We start from the raw sequence: 4805 nt of genomic DNA, 5'->3' as shown, positions 1-4805 counted from the left end.
ACAATAGAACAGTCTACTAGAAGCGGAAGTTGCTGTAAGAGCGTTTCTTATCAAGTACGCGCTTTTGAAGTTTGTACAGAAAAAATTATTAAAATATAACTCTGCAATGTTAAGAGTAACTAATTCGGTTTCGTATACAATCGCTAATTATTTCCGAAACGATAATCAAACAATTAAAAGCGGTTGCTTTTCAAGTCTTGCGACAAATAATCCAATATATATTGAAATTCGTCTTTTAAATTCGTTCAAAGAAACGCAACTTCGAAAATGAAACGTGCAGCTTTGATTTTCGCTTGCCTTCTTTTGATAGGATTGGTCGTAGCTGGTAAGTATCTATCAATTATTTACATTTTTTTAATTTACATTTAATTTAATGATAAAACATTCTGTAATATTCAATTATTATTTTAAAGTTAGTAATATCATAAATTTACGGACATTGGATCTACAATTTAAAAAAAGTGGTAAATTATTTTCACACGTATAGATCTTTGATTCCGTTGGGTTTTTTAATAAAATCTTACAAAGGACTAATAAATTACAAACCGTTCATTCAAGAACGCATTTGTAAGGGACATTAATATAAAACATAGTCCAGTGTTGCTTTTACTCAGTCTTATTTCATACTTTTATTAAGTCAGAAGTATATTAAACCAATATATTAAAAAATATAAAATGCTTAAACTGCACATTGGAATTTAGGTTAGAAACTTTGGCAGTATAAGGCAGCGCCACAAACGATCTTACTTTGAACTTGATCATCTCACATTTTCCCCACTCAAATTTTTTGACCTTTAAATATGTTTTGGAAGAAATTCAGTGGCGAAGCAAGTATTATTTTAACCACTTTTTCAAATTGTTGAGGTAACGAAATATCGAGTGTCGAATCACGATGTAATAATATAAAATAAGAAAAGTTTTTAAAAATAAAGGAAACAATACTTAATTACTGGTAATAAATTGAAATGTACAAAAAATCCATAGTTCTTTCGCTTCTGACAACTTAAACCAAAAAAATTGCGAAATAATATTTTAAAAATGATAAAAAGCGTAAGTGAATCCAGCCCTTGGTGTGACGAAAATATTACCTTCCTCTTAGGATAAAGGCTCAAACATACTATAACAATGGCAAAGAAACCTGCACATTCTTTCGTTTTCCTTCCGAAAATCCCGCTTGACGTCTTTAGATTTCTTCAAGCTAGGCCAGTAAAATTTAAAGCAAATGTCACTGACGTGGAAATAAAACAAGGTACATAAGCTACATTTGGACCCAAAAGGAGGGACCTAAAATATCTGGCGCGTTGATTGGCTCGTTTATAAATTCTATAATAACTTAAATTATAGTAATTTCTAATATTATATGGGATATATTATTAAGGTTTAAGTCCGCTAAGTAGAGTATAAGTCGTCTAATTATGTTACTCTACAATGGTTCTCTGACGACCTTAGGGTTTCGATATTTTGACTTTTAAGCTTTCGATGCCATAAATGGATAGCACCAAGCTCTCCAATAAAGTCTTTTTTACGAAGAACCGAATAGATTCATTGTCATCTCTAATAATAAGAGCCTGATCAGAAAACAGTTGGCCATGATAAAGCCAACAGTTGCTTTAAGCCCAAACTCCGGAACGGCAAAAGTCAACATATTCCGGGGCGGTTTACAGATTTATCAAAAGGATTATGGCGAATGAAAATCCATTCTTCTTTTAGGTCTTGCTAAAATCATAATTTTACTCAAAAATATTCAATACATGTAAAATCATAAGCCTATCACCTCTAAGTTTGAAACGCGCATAGCGCCCTTTGTACCACCACTGGACGGACGAAAAAGAAGAAATCAGGCGATAGCATCGGCACCTGGCAGAGATAAATTGAACCTTCTTCCTTCCCCCTTTCTCCCTCTACGCACCTCTCTCTTACCAAAGCACCTCGCATCATGCATTGCGGGACGCGTTACGTTTCTCTTTTCCGCCACCGGGTGGATTTTGCGCTGTACTTTCGCCAGTCGTTTGCTTGAACCAACACTGCCTTTCGATTCAAACTTAGGGTTGATAGGCTTATGGTAAAATACACCAAAATATATTTTAAACACGTTAAATGGAAAATCAAGAAATAACGACAATAATTATTAATATCAAGAATTAAATTGGCTAATAGACCAAATTAAGATTAAGATTATAAAATGAAATCAAAGTGTTAGATTCAACGGTAAATGTTATTTTTGATGAACAATTTTCGACGTCGAGGTGGATTATTACTAATAGCGTATACTTAATATTAACTCTAAATTAATTTGGTGTTATGAATTATTTTCCCTGCTATATCTACTTCGTATCGTCATAGCCAACAATTGTCGAACAAGTCGCCTCTATATGCCTAAGACCATTTTTCAAGCAAGTTTAGCCCAGTAGGGAGATAGATTTGTAGCTCTAGCTAAACAATATACTATATATATATATTTAACTGATCCCTTCGTTTCTTTCGAAAGACAGTAAACGATTAAATTATTCCAAAACAGAGTTCTAAATATGTTAACATAGTCAAATAAGGTTCTGTTTTGCTTTATCTTAAATTAATTATTGACGTAGATGCTACACCAGATGCCGAACCCGGAAGGTGGATGCGAAATGCCGAACCCGGAAGATGGATGAGAGATGCCGAACCCATGAGAAGGAACAGACCTCCAGGATATGGAAGGGGAAAGAAAAATGCTGAACCTTATTATTATTATTGATCAGTTCTATTAATTAATTTGGACCAAGTTTTATCTCTTTTATGGATTATTGTTTTGAATTTAATAGTCGTCTAGTTTCCAATGCGCTTAATTTAATGTAAACCAATGCAACTGAGCGGAATCGAAAAATACCTCTCTCTTCTGTAATTATAAGACGAATAAAAAATTAACTTGGCAACTTTCGTTTATCGGTGCTTCTGATTCTTTCTTCGACGTTCCGAATGTTTCAAAATAACAATAATTTCTGTGCACAATTCTTTTTACTTACCACCTGAAAACTAGATCTTAATCAATCAATTAAAAAAATTCAAATCTCTAAAAACGGTTCTTCGATTGTGTTATCGTTAGAAAAGAGGAAAATTATGGTCTTAAAGTTTACCGATGGAAAAAACCTTACGAATTAAGCCTAGTTCCCACTTAGCGAAAAAAAATTCGCGCTGAAAATTGACGCTCGCGAATAAAATACGCGATTTTTTTTTCAAATTCGCCGCTAAAACCGCGTCTCCGCGGTATCTAGCGAATGTTCAATTTTTTGACGTCCACAGCCAATCAGAAAACGCGTTCCCTCGATCTCTTCCGCTCCCGTCCGTCACTTATTAAGCCTAGGTCTTTAGAAAAGCGGCTCAGCCAACTTGACCAAGATACTGAAGTAAAGGTAATTATCTCACGAATAGAATCGTTTATTTATTGAAATTATCAACAGGAACATCCATTTGGTTCATCTTGAACTAATGTTTTATGTTAGGCCTAAAACATTACTAAAAACCCGCAGGAGTTGTTTTCAGCGTGTTTAAATTTTCGCGTTAAAGTGAGAACCGCTTCCCCAGCGACCGAAAAAACGCGTCTTTTTTCATTGCGCGAAAATTTTATTCGTCTCGAAAATTCGCCAAGTGGGAACTAGCCTTAACAGCTTCTTCCATTTATTGAACTAAGAAGAAAGTATTAACAAGTCGGCCCAGGCCGTAATATTAGTTCCACATTAGTGTATTCGAGTGGGCAAACCCATACACCCTTATTAGACACAGGTAGGCAAACTAATACAAAAACTGTTGAGGCTACGTAATTTCTTATCGTTTGATATATAAATTGCCATCCTAAGTTAAAGAGTGGGTGCCGCCCACCCTCAGGATACGCGGGTGGGCAAACCAATACAAAAGCTGTTGAGGCCATGTGATTTCCTATCTTTTGATATATAATTTACCATCCTATGTTTAAGAGTGGCCACCGCCCACCCTCAGGATACGTGGGTGGGCAAACTAATACAAAAGCTGTTGAGGCCATGTGATTTCCTATCATTTGATATATAATTTACCATCCTATGTTTAAGAGTGGCCACCGCCCACCCTCAGGATACCCGGACGGGCAAACCAATACAAAAGCTGTTGAGGCCATGTGATTTCCTATCTTTTGATATATAATTTACCATCCTATGTTTAAGAGTGGCCACCGCCCACCCTCAGGATACGTGGGTGGGCAAACTAATACAAAAGCTGTTGAGGCCATGTAATTTCCTATCATTTGATATATAATTTACCATCCTATGTTAAAGAGTGGCCACCGCCCACCCTCAGGATACCCGGGTGGGCAAACCAATACAAAAGCTGTTGAGGCCATATGATTTCCTAGCGTTTGATATATAATTTACCATCCTATGTTAAAGAGTGGCCACCGCCCACCCTCAGGATACCCTGGTGCGCAAACCAATACAAAAGCTGTTCAGGCCATGTGATTTTATATTATCTCGGTGATTAAATTAGTATTTTCTTAGAGCAGATATTTAATATGGATTATTAACATCTGCATAAATCATACTATTGCAAGAATGTATTTATGTACTAAGAATATGGCAAGACGGAGATACTGTCCCCATGGTCACATACTTTTCAGCTTAAGGGCCTGTGGCCAAAGCCCTAGCCAAAGTGCTAGCCCATTGAATTTAACATGTTTGATTCTAGCAAAGCAGACTTTTGCAACACGCCCTAAGTTCGACTGCTTTGGATTTTTTGGTCCCACTCTTTCAAGTAGACGCTAGCGTAGACGATACAATCTTTTACTTTTATTGTTCTATGAT

General features: G+C 35.9%; 1 long non-coding RNA gene across 1 annotated transcript; it reads left to right on the top strand.

Annotated features, from left to right (window-relative positions):
• Positions 1-261: 261 nt before the first annotated feature.
• On the top strand, positions 262-2882 carry LOC149957337 (uncharacterized). Its single transcript, XR_016478206.1, has 2 exons — positions 262-325; positions 2589-2882. It is a non-coding gene; the product is annotated as an uncharacterized LOC149957337 (long non-coding RNA).
• The last annotated feature ends 1923 nt before the right edge of the window (positions 2883-4805 follow it).

Source organism: Leiobunum rupestre, chromosome 2 (genome assembly GCF_980474605.1).
Source record: "Leiobunum rupestre chromosome 2, qqLeiRupe1.1.hap1, whole genome shotgun sequence".
In the NCBI taxonomy this organism is placed as follows: domain Eukaryota; kingdom Metazoa; phylum Arthropoda; class Arachnida; order Opiliones; family Sclerosomatidae; genus Leiobunum; species Leiobunum rupestre.
The sequence above is the reverse complement of the archived record's forward strand: the minus strand, read 5'-3'. Positions and strand labels throughout refer to the sequence as shown.